We start from the raw sequence: 23,198 nt of genomic DNA, 5'->3' as shown, positions 1-23,198 counted from the left end.
AGCAATATGCTTGTCTTGAAGATATGAGCACCTGAATTTTATTTATAGCATATATGTAAAAGTCAAGGCATAGCAGTGTGGGTTAGCACTGATAGGACATAAGGAGAACTGAGAGGCAGATTTCTGAATTTTGTTGGCCAGCCAGCCAGACAACTTGTAAATTCTAGTCCATCGAGAAGGACTGTCTCAGCTGAGCTAGAGTTGGTATATATCTACATCTTAATAGTATTTACTGGCATGAGAGAACATTTGAACTCATCAACTCCCAACACCAAGACTATATGCTTGTGACTTGTGCCATATCAAGCCAGCTTATATCCCACCATGGCTGGAGGAGGGACTCATGTGTTAATATTTTATTTGTGTACCCTAATAAAACTTATCTGAAGATCTGAGGAAAAGCCATCCATTATATTAAACATAGAAGTCAGGCAATGGTAGCACGCACCTTTAATCCTAACATTCGGGAGGCAGAGATCCACACTGGGAACAAAGGCAGGCATAGTGACACATTCCTTCAATCCCAGCACTAACCATAGAGGTCTGGAGGTCTGTACAGACAGTAAGTGACACAGATGGGCAGAAAGAGGAATTGATATAACTGGGTAGAGAGAAAAAGTAAGATAGCTGGGACAAAAAGGCATATAGGCATGGGTATATAAGAAGTAGTTGTCTTTTTGGCTGAGGATTTCTAGCAGTAAGAACATGACTGGTTTCTTTCTGTTTGCCTGATGTCTCAGTTTTTACCTCAATATCTGGCTCCAGGTTTTTTATTAATAAGACTGTTTAGCAACTCATCTTACAGACTCATGAAGTTCCTCTCCCATCTGAGGAGGTAATGGCAGTGGATAGGCTGCTAGAGATGGAGGAGTCAAGTTTCATGGATATTTGCCCTGTATAAGGCTATATATATATATATATATATATATATATATATATATATATATATATATATATATATATTGTCCCTCATTCATGTACATGCATGCATCACTAAATTGCTTCATTTGGTATAAAGAGGAGAGAGTGAGTACATGAAATTGAGATAAAATAGTGATACTAGGTATAGGGGAGGATTTTGAAAAATAAAACATGTAAACAGTGAATAAAATATTTTAATTTAAAATATTTTTCATATAATCTTTTCTGATCATGGTGTTCCCCTTATCGCCCAGGTCCTCCTCATCTCCCCACCCATCTAACTCCATGACTTCTTTCTCTCTATTTTCAGAAAAGAAACAGGCAAACTGGAAGACAAACAATCCAGGATAGGATAAAAAACAGAAAGAGGAAAGAAAATCAAAAGAACAAGTGATAGAAAAGTTCATATACATGCAGAGAGATACAGGCTCACAGAATGCTCATAAAAACAAGTTTAGAACCCACAATATATAAGCAACACAACAGTAGAGTAAAAAAACACAAAAATAGAAACAAACTATGTCCAGACAAAGCAGAGTATGAAAAAAATTCCCCAAATATATTTTCATTCGTTTTGAGTTAAGCAAACTATTGCTGGGCATGGGGCCTGCCATTAGTGTAGTTTGGTTTCCCAGTGAGACTGCCATGGAGAAATCTATTTTTTTCTTTGTAAGTGGTTTTCAGTTGGAGATAGTTTAATGCTTAGAAATGGGAGATCATGCTCTATTCCTCTTCTCAGTGTTGGGATGCTATCTGGCTTAGACCTGTACACTCCTGTGCTTGCTGCCATGATCTCTGTGAATTCATATGTGAACCAGTCTTGTTGTGTGTGAAAGGAATTGTATGCTTTGTGTCTTCCATCTCTAGTGGATATTAATTGCTAATTCTAAAGTACCCCTTAAATTATTTCTTTACAATTATGACATGTTAATACACTCCATGCTAATTTGGAAAGTTGTTTGATCAGGACTGCAAACCACATGTCTTTAATTTAATCCAAGTAGCTTTTTAAATGACACTCTAATAGAAATAAAGTGTTATAATTCATGAATATAATCCCAGGGATATTGCATGCGAAAAATGGCATTTTAAATTTTTTAGCCTGTACACCCCAGTTTATATATCCCTTGTGGTCTCATATTAAAAGGGTCCAGTTGCATATGACTACTTGGGCAGAGTGACTGAACAGCAGGTAAAAGTCTAGTGACCCTGCTTATCTTCACTTTTTTGAAGGTATATCAGTAAGTTCCATTGTAATTATTTTAAGCAGCCACAGCTAGATTTCTGAATTAGGAAATGGTTTAGTTTAGAAGATATTGTGCAACATCACCATAATAAAAGCTGGTCAAATCCAAAGTACATTCATGGAGTAATGTAATAATTAATACTACCTGTATACTTAATGTTAAACATTTTAGACCCTGTAAGTTCAGGTAAACCTTATAAAAATATAAGGTAGCCTTTATGAGTTAGGCAGTTTATAGAGAGATTTTTGTTTGCGTGTGTGTGTGTGTGTGTGTGTGTGTGTGTGTGTGTGTGCTTTTTTTGTTTGGTTGTCTTTCATCTTCACCATAATCATAATTTAAAAAATCATGTTTATATCATATAACAGAATTTAACTAAGGGATCCCTGTTAAAAAATAAGATGCCGGAGTCATTATTGAGACATTTTAATAGAGCTTCCCTTTATTCTTTATGTGTATGAATATCCGGATTGCTTGTTTTATTATAGATACTTTCATACCATGAGATAACTAATAGCCACATCTATTTGAAATAGTTTACCTCAAAACAATCCTCAAGTACATATTGTGTTTTTCCTGAGCTGTTCTTATGTTCACCTTTTTCCTATCACAGGACAAGGAAACAATTATCTTTCTGTGTTGGAAAGCAGAAGTCAGTTTTCACTCTAGACCTGGTAAAGGTTCATGTGGATAATCCTGCAGATGCTGAATGGCTTCATATCCCATGTTTGGATCTTTGGCCCAGGCACTATCAATAGTATAGGCATCTGAGGGTATATTGTCCGTGGGAAGTAGAAACTTGTTCAAATTTCTCTGTTGTTATAACTTTTTGTGGCATGAAGGCAAACTCTGAATTAGTCTGAAGATTTCTGATATATTGAAGAGGAAGTTATACTAAACCTGCTTTAAATTCAAGATGGACATGGCTTGAGATTAAATTGGAAGCCAATTAAGTGAGTTAAGATTGTGAAGTCTTGTCTCCATGGAGGAACCCTTAATTGTGTACTGGAAGCCATGAAGACATTTAAATCATTGTCCAGAAATTACATGGCTACTGGAAACTTGTCATTGTTCATCCTTAGAGATTTTAAAAGAAAAGCATGAATATGTTTCCTCAAGAGTTATCACCAAAGTCATAGCACATAGTTGGAAACATGTGCATTCCACCACCAGTGGGCTCCATATACTTTGAGATATATGACTTCCTCTGGAGCCTCATGTTTAGCATGAGCAGAGTACAACATGAGCAGGTTGTACTCTCTTGGAGATTGTAGAACTCTGGCCTTTCTAGACCCTTCTACACACTTGTGCAGCTTTACCACTTTAGGGTCCCCCATTTCCAGTCTACAATGCTCTCTATTGGTCTTTTGAAAGAAATCAGAGGTCTTAGAGTTCTCCAAGATGATGGGTAAGAAAGGAAGGAAATGGCAAGGAAATCAACTGTAGGGTCTGACACTATGTTACAGTTCTAGAAGACTTTGCTAACTACATAGTGTTTTGCGTTTCCTTTGCAACACTGGAACCATCAAACCACAGGCCGATAAAGTTACTCTACCTAAAGGTGTTTTAAAGATGTCTCTAGCCAAGTGCTCTTAGCTCTAAGATGGCTAAAATTGGGATTCTCTAGTTAATTTTCAGCAGCTCAGGAGTAGATCCAGACCAACTCCTTCCAGTAACACCACCAAGAAACAGAAAATTCCATATGTGTTTGGGAAGTCAGAAATGTTAGGAATCCACTGGCTCTTAGTGCCTACTCTTTTTGCCTACTAACTGTAATTTGCTTTTGTTTTTATTTTACTTATTGGTGATGGAAAGTCTGTCCATTCCATCTGCTCTGCTTTCTGCTTCATCATGTACTGGGCACTCACAACTGTAGTTTTTAATTTCCAGTTGTTTAACAAGCTGAACATTCATGTGTTCTAGATTCTAGTTACATGTGCTAAATTACTGACTCTGCTTATTTTGTTAATTACAGATTTTAAATGAAAGACAAATCAAAAGAGTCAAAGGAAACATTTACTCCAGAGGAATGTTTAAAGTATGATTCTTTCATAGCAAGACAAAATTAGAAATTCTTTAAGGTTATATCAATTAAAGCATCACATGGATAAGATACAGTAATCTGAAGAGGCCTGATTTCTTCATGGTACCTAATGAAAGAGCTGAGTACAGAGGTACCCATGTCAGTAAAATTTCTTTAAGGTGCTCCAGAGTGGGAGAAAAACAAGATCTGGAAGATGTTCTACAGTGTCTTCTATTGCTTTACAGATTGTTGGTTATCAGCAAAGTATTCTAGACCATGTATATACCCATTGCTTACCCTTTAAGATACTCTTGATGCACAGACCTTATATAGAGGAACACTGCTTTTGCATAGCTTATGTAAAAAAAAATAGTCTGTAGCGGGTTAAAGGAAATATTGTCAGAACGGCTCCTTGAAACATTAGCTATAGGTTCAAACAATCCTGTAGGGTCAGGAGAACAAGAAGAGGTCAAGCACTGTGGCTATGAAATCAAACTCTTTATTTGAGCATCTGCAGTGATTCTCCTTTCAGGTTCTTGTTTCATTGATTAATAGAGATATATAGTGTCTACTTTCACTGATATTTTGTTCTTGGCACTACTTTGTAGCTGAAAGTTTTCCTGGAAACTCCCCCCCCCCAGCTTCTGTGGCCCTGCAGTCTGGCAGATAGTCAGACCCAAGTAAACACACAGAGGCTTATTTTAATTAAAACTGCTTGGCCATTAGCTCAGGACTACCACTGACTAGCACTTACACTTAAACCCAGCACATTTCTCTTAATCTATATGTTGACACATGTTCCATAGCTTTACCTGTGTGCCATTACATGCTGCTCCCTAGATAGCGGATTGGCATATCCTCACTCAGCCTTATTCTCTTTCCAGAATTCTCCTTGTCTGCTTATCCTGCCTATACTTCCTGTCTGGCTACTGGTCAATCAACTTTTTATTCATAAACCAATCAGACCAACACTTTCACAGCATGCAGACATCCCACAGCACTAATTTTTCTCCTTGGATACCATCCCCTTACATTTATTCTGGCCTGGTCCTTATGGCTTGAGATTCTCCAGACATGCAAGGATATTTTTATACTAGTGGAAGAGAGTGTTGATGTAGAGTTTACATGTAATGCTATAGATCTGTCCATATTGATAATCCTTGGGACTATAATCTCTTTTTCTACCAAATAGAACTCCCCTCCACCCCTGTGATGTTTTTAGGCTACTCCTTGTTGAAGTTCCTTTCTGTTAGTTAGTGCTTCCTATGCAGATTCTACTAGTTCCAACCATGAAAGTTTGGCCCTGTTATAATGTATTGAAACATATTTGGGAAGGTGAATATTAACAGGTCGTTTATGTTAAGACATTTTCAGAATATAAAATAAATAGGAATGTCCAAAAACCAGGTATTTCTTGTTTCTAAGACCTCGAGGACTACATTGGAAGAACCCGCTAGCTGCATGCAACCATTTTCTCTTGGTTGGCCATACAATCAGTGGCGAATTTACAGGGGTCAAGCTTTGGGAGTCAGCAGTTTGTCTCTGGGAAAGACCTTCCACCTGTTCATCCAGGGACCAGAAAACAATGTGATGAACAGCAAATGTCATCCTGTGATGAAGGTACAACCCGGGCTGTTAGTTGTGGTTAATAATGGCATATAATGGATTTTTCCAAATATAAGTCTTGCACAGGAGTATTTTCTAAGCCATATAATTATTTGCCACCACTTGATGCAACTCTGCCAGAAGTGAAAATGGCCTTTTGGAAAGGCTAAGTGTGTATAGACCAAGGAAGATGAAGTGCGACTATGGGAAAGTTATCATCCCTGTCAGGGAAAGGATTTTGTTTCAACTTTAGGTGGCATTACCCACACTCCTGCAAGTAGCCCATTGCATGTGATCTTTGAGTAAATGTCAAACATCATTGGTTCCCTGAGAGTAAAATTTTGTGGAAATGTAAATTACTTTCCTATTAGGATCTCAAGAGAAGTTGTAGATGTTTAAATATCTCTCCATCAGAAGAAATATTATTGGCACATTGGGACAGTTTGAAGGATACAACGAATCTGCAGGTGGCATTGGGAAGAGCTATGATGTTTTTCTTGATATGGGGAAGGAGACAACTAACTGAAGAAATTTGCACAAGTTCATGGAGATTACAGATAATGTTTTTTTTCTTGTAAGGCAGTAGGAGGTAGTGGAAGACACATCAGCAATATAGTGTGGTGAGATATATTGCTAAGGTGAGGCCACTGGGGGACAGTGATTGTAAGTTAGGGAAATCACAGAATAGCAGTCTTTCTCTGTTGGTATGTGGGGGCAGGCATGATTGAGAGGTGTGTGACTGGTTTCTGCCTGGGAATGGCATATAATTGTCAGAAGTATCAGTGAGTGGCTGTGGAGACAACATGGCTACAGTTGTGCATAATGAGAGATGCATCTCTTGGTGAGTGTCAGCTCTGAGTAATACTGCCATTGTAATGTGGGAACTGTAGCAGGAAAAATCTGTGAAGGCAACAATTTAATATTGGTTTTCAGTACAGGAGGTATATTGGACAAAAGAAAAGAAAGTGTCTGCTATTGTTCTTTATACCTATGGGGGCAAAAGGTAAGAGGGCTCAGATTAGATCTGAAAAACAGAGCATCATCTGTCACCCCCAAACCTGGAATCCATTGGAATCTTGTAGTGATGGGAATGGAGTGACATAGAAAAAGCAAAAGATACAACTTGAGTCCTGCTTTTGGTAAAGATAAATGGAAAATCCATGAGCTGGAAAGCAGACATTACTTTTCATTACATGCATACGTCTGAGGAAAGGCTTATCAAGGAAAATTCAGTGCTGAAATTGCTAGAACTACAGAAAAGCTTTAGCAAGCAAAGAACTAATTTCCCACAGCCTGCTATGTGTTTTCCCTGGATATGGGGACAGAACAGAGGAGTGTGTGAGCTGTGGAGGCAGAGAAATTGAGCAACATGGCCACATATCTCCATTTCTACATAGGGTACATAAACAAAGACAGTATAAATCTAACCAGTCCCTGATTACTGTCTCATATGAGCCATGAGAAACACTGATACATCACTGGAAAAGTCCCCATATGTATTAATGACTGGAGGACAGAAGAGATGGGGAGAAAACTACTGAAGGTATCAAGCATGAGGAAAGAAATGACTGATTTCTGGTTGACTGAGACTGATAGTATAGTGTCCACCACTGGCTTAAGGAAGGCATGCAACCAAGAATCTTGAAGCTGGCATGGAGATTTAGTAGTTTTGCTGATCTCTTTGGTGCGTCCAGATCTTTGTAAAATTAGAAAGTCCTTGGCAGGTGTAAGTAATTTATACCAGCCTGCAAAGATTGTCTGTAACATGAGATTGCATCCTAGAGGAGGGCAGAGAAGGGATAAGCAGAATAAGCTTAGGTGTGGTACATAAAGGCAAATTTTGTGTTATGTTCAAGTTCCTAATCAAAACAACTGAAGAGAGCAGCACTTTTCAACGTACTTTTGTATATCGATTATGAGTGAGCACATACCATGTTTGTCTTTCTGGGTCTGGGTTAGCTCAATCAGAATGATTTTTTTTCTAGTTGCATCTATTTGCCTGCAAATTCCATGATGTCATTGCTTTGTTTTCTGCTGAGTAATAAATACTCTATTGTGCAAATGTACCACATTTTCTTTACCCATTCTTTGATTGAGGGGCATCTAGGTTGTTTCCAGGATTTGGCTACTATGAATAATGCTACTATGAACATAGTTGAGCAAAGGTTCTTGTGGTATTATTGAGCATCCTTCAGGTATACACCCAAGATTAGTATAGCTGGGTTTCTGAGAAACCACCAAAGTGGCAGTACAAGTTTTCACTCCCACCAGCAGTGAAGGAGTATTCCCCTTACTCCATATCCTCTCCAACATAAGCTGTCATCAGTGTTTTTGATCTTAGCCATTCAGACAGGTGTAAGATGGTATCTCATGGTTGTTTTGACTTGCATTTCCCTGATGGCTGAGGAGGTTGAACAATTCTTTATGTTTATCTCAGCCATTTGAGATTCTTCTGTTGAAAAATTTCTGTTGAAATCTGTACCCCATTTTTTTCAATTGGGTTATTTTGGTGTCTAGTTTCTTGAGTTATTTATATATTTTGGAAATCATTCCTCTGCCAGATGTGGGGTTCATGAAGTTATTTTCTCATTCTCTAAGCTGCCATTTTGTATTACGGTATCCTTTACCTTATAGAAGCTTTTCAGTTTCAGGAGGTCCATTTATTAATTGGTGATCTCAGTGTCTGAGCTACTGGTATTATATTCAGGAAGTGGTCTCTAGTGCCAATGCATTTGAGGCTACTTCCTACATGGTATGTGCTCACTCATAAATGGATATTAGGTGTATAGTAAAGGATAACCAGGCTAAAATCCACAGCCTCAGAGAGGCTACATAATGAGGAAGGCCCAAAGAGAAGCACATGTATTTCCTGGGAAGGGAAAATAGAAGAGATCTCCTAGGTATATTGGGAGTGGACGGAGATGGAGGTAAGGGAACATGAGGAATCAGGTTGGGCTGATTGGGGGCAGGACAGATAGGGAGAATAATGAAAGAGATAACTTGATGGGGGCACATTTCAGAGATATGGAGAAAACTGGTCAGGGAAACTCCCAGGAATCCTCAAGAATAACCCCAAGTAAGACTCCTAGCAGTAATGGAGAGGGTGCCTGAACTGGCCTTCTCCTGTAATTGTACTGGTGACTATCCAAATTGTCATCAGAGAGTATTCATCCAGTAACTGATGGAAGCAGATTCAGAGAACCACAGTCAAGCACCAGGTGAAAAGAGGGAAGAAAGTTTGTTTCAGCTAGGATGTCAAGGCCATGACAGGGGAACCCAGAGAGACAGCTCATGGACTCTGGACGCAGAGGTAGGGAGCCTGCATGGGTCTGACCTAGGCCCTCGGCATTTATGGGACAGTTGTGTAGCTTGGTCTGTTTGTGGGGCCCCTAGCAGTGGGATAAGGACCTGTCCCTGAAACTTGAACTGACCCTGATACTCATTTGTCTAACTTGGATTTTGGGAACCCTATCTCCAAACTGGGTTACCTTGCCCAACATTGATATAGGGGGAGGAACTTGGTCATGCTTCAACTTGATGTGTCATGCTTTGTTGACTCTCATGGTAGGCCTGAGCTTTTTGAAAGGAGATAGAGGAGGAGTGGATGGTGGAGGTTAGAAGGGGGTTGGGGAAGGGAAGAGAGGAGAGGAGGGATGGGAAACTGTGGTCTGTATATAAAATAAATTTAAAAAAATTAATAAAAAGCAATGAATAAGTAAATCCCAACTAGAATATCACAGAAAGCATCCAGCCTAAATCATTATAGGTGTAGACAGTCAAGCCTATCCCTGATCCGTGCAATTATGTCTCTGGACTAATCAATGCTTTATTCTCCTCTGTGAATGGAAATATCATGGGTGGGGATGATTTGCATAGTTAGGACTTTTTTTTTTTTTTTTTTTGCGGTACACTTACCCTGCGAGGAGAAGTCACAAACACAGTAAACCCACTAACAAGAGTTTATTAAAAAAAGAAAGAGGGAAACAAAAAGAAGATGTGCTCAGGCCTGTGAACACACAAAAAGAGAGGGCTATGTGAGGGTATGTGAGGCTCTCTTGTTAAGGGCTAGCCTGAGCATGAGCACTTGGGTCCATGCATGTGCATAGATTACATGGTCATGCTGTACAATTATGTGACTACATCATGCATGGGTTTACGTATGACACATGACCCAGAAAGCATGCATGATCACTGGGGTGTGACTATCATTTTAGGCTCTTTGTTTTTATAAAAGATGGTGGATGGGCAGGTATGGGGGTGTTGTGTCTCCTAAAAACTGCTTCTAACTGACTTGGTGGGCATTGGTTGACTCTTGCGGCGGGGGGTGTAGAAAGGGGCTTCTGAGGTAGTCAGATGTCCTGGGATGGTGGGCTGCCATCTACTGTCCTGGAGCCATCCATCTGTCCCAGCTTGGGGCTCTTTGACTGTTTGTATCTGGGAGAAACACTAGCGAGAGAGAGAACTTGGAAAAAAAGAATTATTAATGTTATTTTTATTTTTTGTTTTGGAGGGGGTTCCAGGGTGAGGTAGGCAGGGGGAGGAGGGGGTCCCAGGGTGAGGTGGGTAGGAAGAGGAGGTAGTTCCTGGACCAGGAAAGTTTGGGTTATACTTATTCTGAAGCAGATCCAGTCCATCTGGATGAACACAAGCTGGTTTCTGGAGTTAGGGAAATTTTTTTCTTAACCTGAGTACTTAATTAGGAGTGGGAATCAGGAATGAGAATATGGTGGGTTGACACCTCACTGTTCTGCAATTGGTGGCAGGTCAGTGGATCCTGGTGTCCTCTGGAACTTAAGAGAGCAGAGCCCTGGCTGTGTGACTGTGTAAAAAGAGAGATTTTTCTGGGATGGAGGTGAAGGGAAAGGCTTCAGGTGTGACAGGTGAATCCAGTGAGGAAAGCCCTGGAGCTTAGCAGCTGTTGGAGTTACAAGAACTACCTTGAAGGGTCCCTGCCACTTAGGAGGAGGGAGTGAGGGGTACTGGCCTGGAGGTGAAAGAGGAACCTGATCTCCAACATGGTTTGTGGGTGTGCAGGAACTATCACATGGTTCAAGTAAAGAATGGTCTGCAAAGTCCCATAGAATAGACCTGAGATGACAGAATAGAGGAGTTAACAGCTATCTGGAAGAGATGAAGATTTGGGAGGCCTGGTGTTAAGACCGGCCTCCCATACATCAGTTCAAATCAGGAAATTGAAAGAGGCTTTTTGCGAAGAGCCCTGAGCCTGAAAAGAGCCAGCAGCAATAACTTTACCCAGTCGAGGTGAAGTTCCTGTGACATCTTAGTAAGAGTGGATTTTTTATAGTATTTTTATTTTATAATTGACTTAATTTCACATATAAGCCACAGATTCACCCGGATTTTTTATTTTATAATTTGACGAATTCCCCTGTCATCCCCCCCCACCCGTCCTCCCCTCAACTGAAGATTAGTTGGTGCGCTTCACCTTTCCTGAGGACTGAGGAATGTATGGGATAAGAAAATGCCAAGGAATACTAAGCGCCTTAGATAGTGCCTCAGGAATCTGGCAGGTGAATTCCGGACCATTATCAGACTGAAGAAATGCAGGAATCCCGAACTGAGGAATCATTTCTCAGAGAAGGAAATCTGCAACTGTCTGAGCCTGCTTATTAGAAACTGGGTATGCCTCCACCCAGTTTGAAATGAGTCCACCATCACGAGGAGATATTTAATTCTCCTGAAGATTGGCATATGGGTAAAATTGACCTGCCAGTCAGTCCCTGGAAGGGAACCTCTGGTCTGGTGGGTGGGAAAATCCTGATTTCTATATTTAGTATTGGGGTCTGTCTTTTGGCAAATTTCACAAGAGGCAGTAATAGTTCTTAAGAACTGCAAGTCCTTGGAGGTGACCTTTCACGAACTGAGACAGAGCAAGACTTTTAGGGTGAAGGAGCTAGTGTAGATAGGATAGAATTGGCCTAGTGTCGAGTTGTCTATGAACAGGTGGGAAGCTTTTAGCATGGCCATTATTTGGCCTGAATTAGATATGGATCCTCCCTTCATTGTAAGGTCATTCAGATAGCAGTATGGGACAGGAGGATATGGAAGGCATATTTGGAGTCTGTGTAAACATTTAGGGATTGTCCCTGTTCCATTTGGAAGGCACAGGTGAGAGCTATCAGTGAAGCCTGTTGGTTAGTGGTGTGTGTGGGTAATGCCTGTGCTTCTATCACCTCAGTGTTGGACACTATGGCATAACTGGCTTTACAGGTCCGGAGCTGCCATCTGCATACCAGGTATAAGTGGCCTGGGGCAATGTGCCCTCCTGCATGTGTGAACGGTGTAGCAACAGTTTCTCCAAGGTTTCAGTGCAGGAATGAGAGGGGGGATAGTCAGTGTTAGGTTGAAATAGGAGACTTGATATATTAAGAGGCAAGCAAGTTTTGAAAGTAAGTGTGACATCTTATAGTGGTGCCACCTGGAGAGAAAGAACCCTAGAGGGAGGTAAAGTTTGTAAGCCTTCATAAGTTAGGAGATGAAACAGGTTATGGTGAGAGAAGACAGTAATAGGTGACCCAAAGTTTAGCTTCTTTGATTCCCAAATAAGGAGTTCAGAAGCCCCTAGGGTGTGAATATAGGGTGCCCATCCCTGAGTGGTAAGATCTAGTTTCTTTGACATGTATGCTACAGGTGCAAAGGAGGGAACCAGCTGATGCCCTAGGATTCCAAGGGTAAATCCCTCCTTTCCTATTACACAAAGGGAGAAGGGGCTCTTTAGATCTGGAAGATGAAGTGATGGGACCGGAAGGAGAGGCTGTTGGAGCTTCTGGAAAGGTTTATTAACAGGGTGAAGAAGGGGCTCATGAGGGGAGCCCTGAGCTGCCTCGTATAAGGGGCTAGGAAGGAGAGAAAAGGATGGAACCCAGGACCATAGTAAGCCAGTTATTACTAGGAAACACAGAATCTCCTGTTTAGCAGAAGGGACTGCAAGAGACTGAATTAGATGCTTTCTAGCTACAGTAATAGCCTTGTGGGTTGGAGTAATAGTTAGACCCAAATAGGTGACCTGGGGACCAGACAGCTGAGCTTTAGAAGGGGATACCTTGTAACCTTGGCTGCATAAGAAATTTAGGAGAGCAGAGGTGTTAGTTTGGCTAAGTTGTAATGAAGCTCTGCAGAGCAGAACGTCATCTACACACTGTATTAGCTTAGAGCCAGGGAGGGACAGAGAGAGCAGGTCAGAGGCCAGAGCCTGACCAAATAGGTGTGGACTGTCCCTGAATCCCTGTGGCAGGACAGTCCAAGTTAGACAAATGAGTATCAGGGTCAGTCCAGGTGAAAGCAAAGATATTTTGAGACTGAGGGCTGAGAGGATTATAAAAGAAGGTATCCTTGGGGTTCAAAACTGAGAAGGGGATGTTTTTGAAGGGATAGTGGACAGGAGGGTATAGGGGCTAGCCACTATTGGATGGAGGGGGAACACTGCAGAATTAATGGGCTGGAGGTCTTGGACCAGGTGGTAGATTCAATTAGACTTTTTAACTGCAAGTATGGGGGTGTTAAAAGGTGAAGAGGTTGGGTGGAGCAGCTTTTTATTGAGAAGGTCAGAAATGATAGGTTTAAGTCCTCTTAGGCTCTGGAGTGAGAGAGGGTACTGAGCTTTGGTAATGTACCTGATAGAGTCCTGCAATTGGATAATAATAGGGGGGTGGTGCCTAGCAATAGAAGGGTTCTGGGTGTCCCAGACTTTGGGGTCCAACTGAGAGGCTGGCAGGTGAAATGAACGGTTAGAGTTAGTAGAGTGGGTGGCTAGGAGGAGGAGAGGAGTTGCTGGTGAGTCTGGAAGTGAGGTGAATGTGGGGAGAAAATGAAATAGGTACCCCAAGTTTGGCTAAGAAATATCTTCCCATTAGAGGTACAGGACAGATTGGCACCACTAAAAATGTATGTGTAAGAGGAATGCCCCTGAAAATACAATTAAATGGTGGAGTCTGGTGAGGTAGGTAAAGCTGCCCCCTACCCCAAAAATAGGTAGATGGGAAGGAGTGGTCAGGCCCCAAAACTCCATCAGGACTGAGCAGGTGGTTCTGGTGTCCATAAGGAAATAGATGGGCCATCCAGCTACTGTTATGATGACCCTGGGTTCCCAGTGTGAGATTGACATGGTCGGGCTGGGAACTGGGCAGCTTCAGTCATCCTTGATCAAAGCCAAGCCTAGGAGGTTAGTCAGGCGGGTGATCCTGATTTGATGACCCCATGCCACCAGGTGCACTAGGGCAGTCAACAGACCAATGCCCCTCTAGGTGGCACCTCAGACAAGGCCCCGGTGGTGGCCCATGGGGGGCCTGGCGGGGAGCAGTGCAAACCTGAGGCCAGTGACCTTCTTGCCCACACTTGAAGCAAGGACCTGGTGGTTTTCAGGGAGCCAGTCAGACAGCATGTGCCATGTTTGGTATTTCTGTTTTGGGGCCTTCTCATCTTTCCCATGATACACCTTAAATGCCACCACTAACAGTTCAGCCTGTGGGGGTCAAGGGGCCTTTTTCCAAATGTTGAAGCTTAGCCCTAATGTTGGGGAAACTCTGTGAGACAAAGTGGGTCATAAGTAACTGCCTGTCCTCTGGGCTTTTAGGGTCTAACCTGGTATATTGAACGTTTTCATAAGACGTTCTAGGAAATTAGACAGATTTTCATCGTTGTCTTGAATTATAGTTTTTTATTTTTCATAGTTCACTGGCTTTAGGTCAGTCTTATGGAGGCCTGCCAGGAGGTAGGTGATAAATCTATTTCTGGGTAGAGACCTGCCCTGGGTACTATAATCCCAGTGTGGGTCCAGTTGGGGACCGCCTCAGCCCCTGGCGGGTGGGCAGGGCAAGTCTGATGTGTCTCATATGCATGTGTTCTTGCCTGATCCCAAATTAAATGTTCCTGCGCTCCTCAGGAAGTAGGTTATTAGAAAGTATTATATATATATATATATATATATATATATATATATGTGTGTGTGTGTGTGTGTGTGTGTGTGTGTGTGTGTGTGTGTGTGTACATACATTGAGTAATATATTCAAATTGTCTAATAAAGGAAATAGAATTAGAGAATTAGAGGTATAGGAACACAGTTTTTGTTCTATCTGAGAGAGTTCTGAAAGAGATAATGGGACATGAACTCTTACCTGTCCTTCCACCCTGGCTACCTCTTACAAGGGAAGAATGGTCTGTGGGTTGGCATGACTGGGGTCAGATTCCTTAGCAGTCCAAGAGCAGGTAGTGGGAGGTGTGAAAGTTGGAGCCAGAGGCGGGCTTTTGGAAGCACCTGGTACCAGAGGAGAAGAGAAAGCCAGAGAAGTAGCAGTGCAACCCTGTGGATGGGAGTAGGACAAAAATCTGCAGCAGAAGCAGGAGCAGAAGTTCAGAAAGGCAGAGGTTCATTGGCAAGGTCTAGAGTCAGAAGTTCCTCAGGTTCAGGATTAATGACTAGAAGCACATGAGCAGGAGAGAAGGAATAGAGAAGGGGAAGTTTAGAGCTTAGATAGAAAAAAGCCTGAGCATAGAGTAACTCTTTCTATTTGCCTGTTTGCTGGCAGAAGTTAGACAGTTCCTGTAAAGTATCAGGGTCTAAGGAGGCACCAGGCAACCAGCTTTTGTTATTAGCTAAAGCATACTTGGGCCATTTCTTAGTACAGAGGCAGACAAGCTTAGGGATCTTTAAGTAAGGCATTAAGCTGAGAGGTTTCAGAGCTTCCAGAATGCATCCTAGGAGGGAGATGGGACTGATGGAACTGGGAGACTTATTTCCCATGTCTGCAGCAGAGAGGAAAGAATAAAAAATAAAATAAAAAGAATAAATGCAATGACCCAAGGTCAAAGTTCCAGGCGTCCACAGGCTAGGAGTGGTCTATAAATGGGCACAGGCCACTGCCATGCTTCACCAAATGAGGGTGGGGACCTAGGCTCATGCAGGTGCAGGCAGGGACTCCCTGGGAGTCCTACAGGATTTACAATCTCATTAGACCAGTGAAATGTGTAGGCTGTATGTGGCCGGAGGATGCAGCAAGTCTGACAGCGAGGAATAAATCTCAAAGTATAGATGTGGGAAATGGATAGAAACTTGAGCCAGCATTAGGGATCAGCCATAGCCATTGAAGGCTATGACCGAGGGCACCCCCAGCCTCAGAGACAGTGGTGGGGTACCGAACAATCCACGGTCATTCCCACAGGTCTAAGTGGCTATTTATGTTGGCTGGAAGGGGTTAACTCACCAATCAGAAGGCCAATGTTGTGTGCAGAAGTCCCTTGGCCAGGCAAATGGAAGGCAGCTGTCATGGTCGGGGCAGAACCTCAGCATAGGTTCCCAGACTCAGAATGCCAGGAGGGCATCTGAGTCACAGCACCAAAATGTTTTATTTTATTTTATTTTATTTTATTTTATTTTTGTGCACTTACCCTGCAAGGAAAAGTTGCAAACACAGAAAACCCACTAACAAGAGTTTTATTAAAAAAAAAAGAGGGAAACAAAATGAAGATGTGCTCAGGCCTGTGAACATACTAAAAGAGAGGGCAGGGTACATGGGCCCACCTTTGAAGGACTAACCTGCACATGTGCACTTGGGTCCATGCATGTGCATAGATTACGTGGTCATGGTGTGCGATTACACAACCAAGTAGCACATGGGTTTACATAAGGCACATGACCTGGAAAGCCTGCAGGATCACTGGGCGTGACTATCAAGGACCTCTGCCAGCATTCAGGTCTCATTGACAGCAGGCAGCAGTTGGAATTAAGATCACAGAAGGAAAAAGAGCCACTCTGATGTCGCAGGGAATCAACCTAAATAATTACTGTAGCACAGCACTAGAGAACACGGTCTCACTGTACTTTTGCCATGGGTAGAGCAGTACAGAGGGTGTTAGATACTGTCTCCTTGGAGTCATTCACCATCTTTGACTCTGCCAATTTTTCCACTTCTTCTTCTGCATGGATCTTTGAGCCTTGAACTGGGAGTTTTGGTGAAAACATCTCATTTAGGACCATTGCTCCAATTTTTCTTATCCCTAGAATGTCTAGTTATGAGTCTCCATGTTATTTCCCGTCTACTGGAAGAAGAAGCTTTGTTAGTGATTGTTGAAAATACACTTATCTATGTGAGTCATTTTATTGCTAGGTCCCTTTATCATAATATTAGTAGGTTTTTCAATAGGCTCTGTTCCATCTCTTCTTAGGTTTTTAGTCACATTAACACCATCAGATAGGTGCTTTGCTTTATGGATTGTATCACAAATCCATAAAAAATGAATGATTACTCCAATAACATTTGTGAAATAATTGCACCAATATATTGTACAGGCATATCACTACAGTAGGTCAGAACATTTGTATCTGGGCAGTATTGATGATTTCTTTTCTCTTCCATTAGTGTGCAGAATACCTTACAATACCCAGATTTTCAGTCAGTAGTAGTGAAGCTACTATTTCTGCACAAGCTCATTTTCGCCACTTATGATGTCATAAATAAGTGGTATTTCTAGGAATAGGACCTTACTATTAGGCTGTGGAGAATAGCCAATATTCTTAGCTGTAGCCAGTAGTGGTTGAGGGGTCTTTTATCTCATTAATGAGTGGCTCAATAAAAATAATGATTTCTGACACTGGAAGATTTATTTGATGGCCTAAAATGTTTACTTGGTGACTGCAACCCCCCCATTGCAAGGCAAATCATTTAAATTCCTTTCATAAATATATGCATTTTAGGAACTTTTAAAGTATTTTTGAACATATTTCTGCATGAGTAATTCTTTAGATCATTTTCACCTTTCTGTCTTTTACCCCCAGTTCTGCACATATATGACCCATTTTGCTTTCAAATTGTTGGTCTACTTTTATTCATTTTGTAGTTGTGTATATAATTATGTATATCTAATGACTAACTGCTGAATTCATTAAGTGTTGCTCGTGTGTGTGTGTGTTTGTTGTGTGTGTGTGTGTGTGTGTGTGTGTGTATGTGTGTTTAGTGCTGAACTCTTCAGGCATTCTCTCCCTTCATAGGCTCATTCTAAAAAGACTGATTCTCTATCTCTTAGCCTCTATTGTCACCTGTTCATCTAGCAGTGCAACCTTGTGACTTTCCCATTACCTACATTGGCAGTTAAACTTTGAGTCTCATCATGTTATTCTTCTTTAAGTAGATTTATGGTTGAAATTTCATGGATACAGCTTCCCTGTCATGTGTAGAAGGCAATTTCTCATAGAAGACTTACTGTTCCTCTGGATCTTAAATTATTTCTGTCACCTCTTTCCCAGTATTATCTGAGGCTTGCATGTTGGATGATACTTTTAAATTTATCAGTTGGTCTTGGGCATAGCACAATCAGCTGCTTTTGACTTGTGAATTATTGTAATTGTGTCCTTTTTGCTTCAAAAAGAAGCTACTTTGTTGAGGGTGAGTGATACACTAATCTGCAGATATGAAGTCAAATATTTAAAATGTAATTAGAAACAAAACTGATTCATTACATTGACTGCTGTAACTTGTTTTTCAAGGTTCATGATCTATATGTGGCTATTTGGCCAGGTTTACAGTGTTTGGCATAATTTCTTTCCTTGATAAGTTTATTTTACTCACCATCATGAACATTACATTCTATCATGAGTAATTTATATGTATTTTGAACCACTAAGCCTCTAATACCATGATGAGTGCTAAGATTTGAGAAACGATGACACTTGAGGGAAGTTGGTAAAGGAATAAAGTTTACCTACATGTTTTGTAGTACTCTTGCCTTCAGTGTTCACATCCAACATAGCACAGTGGTAAGGAGGAGACCAAACACAGAGATGAAAGACACAGGAGACCCTCCTTACCACTTTAACATTGTAAAGAATTCTAAAATTAACCTTACTGGAAACTAGAATAAATGTATTTTCACCAGATGCTTGTCTTACATGTGTGTGGAATATATTAAAGCATCACCTGTGCTTCACTTGTTTCACTACCCGTGGCTCAAACAGAATAGCACAGACACTTTCCCATTTTCTAAGATTTGTGGGAACTAAAATTGAAACTTTACTAGGATTTCCAAGGAAACATTCAAGGATGTGTTACAAGACTATTGTAGGATTATATAGAGTGGATATCCTTGTGATCCTTGAATTATATTCAGTGGATTACTTTTCCTTTTAAGGTGAAATATTCCTCAGTGTGAAGTTGGTGCAGTTAGCAGCATACTTATTTTGAAATTATGAGCATCTGAGTTTATTTCTAGAATATACACGTAAAAATTCAGAAACAGTGCTCTGGGAATTCAATCCCAGGGCATGATTGGTGGTGATAGATCTCTGAGAGTTGCTAGCTAGCCATTATAGATTATTTGGTGAATTTTATTGAAAGTAGCTGTCTCAAGTGAACCTGCGATAGTAGATATTTGAATCAAAATAGTATTTCCTGAATATAATAGCAGAGTTGCACACATGAGCTCCAAGCATTCAAGACTGCATTACAAGATTTGTACCAGATCAATCTAGCTAAAATATCAGGATGCCTGTTGGAGGGGCTATTGAAATCCTACTCCTGTTTAGTAGTAATTGGCATTTGATAAACTGTGGGAGAATTTATTTTCTTCAGTAATATTTACCCCCAGAAGATACCAAGCTTCCAGTAGAGTTCCAAACATACATGAAAATACAGGCAGCCCTAAATGCACTCAGTTAGTATTAAGAAGAGAGGGCTCTACAACTCTATTTTTTGACTGGCTATTATTTTCTGAAATGAACTCCTTCTGTTATAATGTGGAGTTTATTGATGAGGGAAAAAGACTAAATTCATCTGAGTGTATGAGGACAAGTGTTTATAAGTTGTTTTTAGAGATTAAGTTGGATTAATAAATTGTGGTTGTCAATTATCCTTCCTGACCTATAATTTCATAAGCACTGAGTGATTAACTAGGTTCCCAGTACCAAGCATTGTCTTCCTCTTGTTGGGCAGGTTATAATGCAAAGAGAGAGGTATTTGATACCAACAAGATAAGTGTGCTACTACTGCACACTTAAGATTATTGTGCCATATTGTTCATTGATGTGGTTCATAGCCTTCATAGCTGTGTAAGACTTTACATTATTTTCCTCCTTCAGAACCTTGTACAATCTTAATAAATACATCTACAAAGCCCTCCTTCACCTAATGCTCATGGTACATTGCAGCAAAGTGGGCAGAAAAGTTGAAAGAATCAGATGATCAGGGAGTAGGTTGTGGTATTGTATGTCATGGTAATAACAGAAGCTCCACCTGTAAACTCTCAAAAATATGACTGTCCAAAAATGAGCTGAGTAAGGATGACAGCAATGAAAATGCCAAACTGGACAGAGAAAGCCCACAATGACTCAACTGTACACAGAGAACTATGTGCAACTGAGGAAAGCTGAAAAAGGAGGATGTGGCCTGTCCCATGGCAGAGCACACCAATTATTTGTTTCATACCAAAGTTTAACTTTGAAAACGTACATGCAAGTAGCATTAAATTTAATGATCAGGTTATATTTAATAATATATGTACATATTTATGCATGCAACAATAATTAGTGAAAAAGAGGCTATAAATTTGAAGGAAAGTGTGAATTGGTATATGGGAAGGTTTGAAGGTGTGAAGGGAAGGAAGATATGTTATAATTAAATTATAATGACAAAAATAAAGATGAGAAAGCAGCCACACAATGCTTACATGAACACATGTCACAAAGATGCACACAAAAGCACATGCACAACACCTCCCCCCCACATACACACAAAGAAAAGAGAGATTTCTTCAAGTTAGTACAAAATAGTGACATAAGAGTTAGGGGAGGAGTTTGGATTATCTTTTGGATGGTGAGTTTTAAATCATACAATATTTATATATTTATATTGAATAAGATATTCTTAAGAAATGAAGACAACAGAGAAAAAATTATAGAGTTTATCTTCTATATGTTTCCTGCATGCACACATGTGTTCATTCCTCACACCAGAACTGCATGTACACAACACACACACACACACACACACACACACACACACACACACACACAGATTTTGAAAGTTTCTTTTTTTCATAATACCTCTTAAATTATTTCTTTACCATTATGACACTTCAAGACATTCCATGCTCATTGTGCATATTGCTTGACCAGGGGTAGAACTCACCATTTCTTTCTTTAATCTAATAAATTCTTTGTAGGTCACTCTAATAGTGCTAATCCTGTGTGATGGCTCATGCATATATTCACAGCACTTATGAAAACTGACACAGGCAGATAGCCAAGAGTCAGCAGCAAATGTCACTTGGCTGTTCAGAGTCACATTCATAAGGATCCAGACAGAAATTGAGGCTTTTTTTAAATAGATAGCCAGGATCTATTCCCCAGGAGCCAGATACATGTCCAGGCTCCAGGCACCACTGACTGTCTTTCTCTGTTGTCAGCTGTACCCACAGTTCACGTTAAATTACATTTTTTTCCTGCCTTTCTAATTTCACTTTCCCTGTTCCTGCTGTAACGCACAGGGAGGAGGGAGAAATACATGAAATAGCAGCTCAGATGGAAATCTCCATGGTTACAGCAGGCTCTTGATTTACATTACTAGGTTTGAGATCTCTCTTTTGATTGGCCCAAATTCATTCTCTATATGATTGAACATAATTGGCGATGACAGACAACCAGAGTGAATATAAGTCGCTTCACACAGCGTTTTTTCCAGTCAGGCTCCTGGCTGGAGTCTAGCTCTCAGCTAGCTCCAGGCTCTAGCCAGGACCTGACTATAACCTACTCAGCAGTGAAGGAGGACTGCACCTGAAACATGCCAGGAAACAGAGCCAGTGGAAATCCAGCATAGGCAGGTACTTGCTAAGATTACCCTCTTGCCTGCTGAATCACCTGCTCTTATTTCCTGTGCAGGGAATGTGTTACTGCTTCCTAAACCACTGTTTCCCTTTCATAAATCATTCTTATTCAGCCTTGGATTTTGGCTTCATCTGCAATAAATGTGCTTCATCTCATCCTTCAGTATCTAACAAAGACAGGAGCCCTGCTGCTCTTAACACTCCCTTCATGGACCTACTATGTGAATAATTGTTATCTAAGAACATCGTTCACATGGCAACCTAAAACTCTGAGAGCTCATATCTGAAATAGTTGCTGACACTCTTTTTTTAGGGGGGATTCTTTTTATTGAAGATAGATTTTATTTCATGCAATACATAATGACTATGGTTTCCCCTCCTCCAAATCCTTTAAGATATTCCTCACACTCCCTCCTGTCTAAATCTACACTCATCCTCTTCTCTCTCTCTCATTAGAATATACACAGACATATAATAATAATGATAATGATAATAATAGTAAAATATCAATGATAACATCAATAATAATAAATAAATAAAACACCAGAATAGGAGAAATTAAACAAATAAACAGAAGAAAAATAGCCAAAGAAGAGCACAAGAAACACAAAGATGCAAAGACAGATATGTCTATGCAAATATAAATGCCACAAAAACACAAAACCACAAACCATTACATATAGGCAAAGGACATGTAAGGATTAAAAAAAATCACTGACTAAGGATTATGAGACAAAGAATTTCTAAAAATTCTATTGAGTGCTTTTTATGTGTGTCATCTACTGCTGGGCATTGGATCCTCTCTTAAGGGCGATTTGTACTTGCAGTGAGACTCCTTGGAGGAAGCTATTTTTTCGTTTGCTTGCAGTTATTAATGGGAGATATATTCTGGTTTTGGGAGGTGGACTTGTGAAGAGCTTCTCTTGCCTGGTACTGAATGACCATCTTGGAGCAGAGAACTGTAACAATGACATCCTCCTTTGTTTCCTGCCTGCTTCCATCAAGAGTCTCACTGATTCTCTGTTCTGTTCTAATCAACATTTTCTTTTCAGGTATTTATTGTTTCTCCGGTGTAGCAAATACTCTTGTTTACTCTTCCCTGTCTGGACTATCCAGTATTTGAGATCAAGTAAGGTAAGTGTCCTGCCCATATTTCCATAGAAAGAACTTTTCTATCAAGTATTTTAGTGAAAGGTGCTTGCACTCTTCTTTTATAAGAAAGATAAGCTATACTCAAATGGATGTTGATTCATGGTAAGTTTGTAAGTATTAATTATATATTCACTATGTTATTCAAATAGTGCTTACTCTAATCTGCAAATTTTAATATTTCAATTATTAGACTTAATGAAGTTAATTTTATTTAACTTTAATTTATATATACTGACATAAATATTTTGTCTTAGGACAGTATATTGTTAAGCTCCTATAATTGTTTCTATGAAATGTGAAGTCCCAAGAAATATCTACATACACTAATGATAAGGTAATTTTTGACAGAGATTGAAAAGTAGACATAGAGAAGTCTGAATTGATCATCCTTAGGTGCTCAAACATGTTCTTCCTTAAATCTCATC

General features: G+C 40.4%; 1 protein-coding gene across 20 annotated transcripts in view; it reads left to right on the top strand.

Moving 5' to 3' along the window:
* The window catches only part of LOC114684184, a 344,217-nt gene that overhangs the window by 5,523 nt on the left and 315,496 nt on the right, over nucleotides 1-23,198 (top strand). For all 20 annotated transcript variants that reach the window (XR_005089835.1, XR_005089837.1, XR_005089824.1 and 17 more), the window contains exon 3: nucleotides 22,674-22,755. The gene's annotated coding sequence lies outside the window, so the exon portion shown is untranslated. The remainder of the gene's footprint in view (nucleotides 1-22,673; nucleotides 22,756-23,198) is intronic.

The sequence above is a fragment of the Peromyscus leucopus genome, chromosome 1 (genome assembly GCF_004664715.2).
Source record: "Peromyscus leucopus breed LL Stock chromosome 1, UCI_PerLeu_2.1, whole genome shotgun sequence".
Taxonomy (NCBI): Eukaryota; Metazoa; Chordata; class Mammalia; order Rodentia; family Cricetidae; genus Peromyscus; species Peromyscus leucopus.
This window is presented reverse-complemented; position numbering and strand designations above follow the sequence as displayed.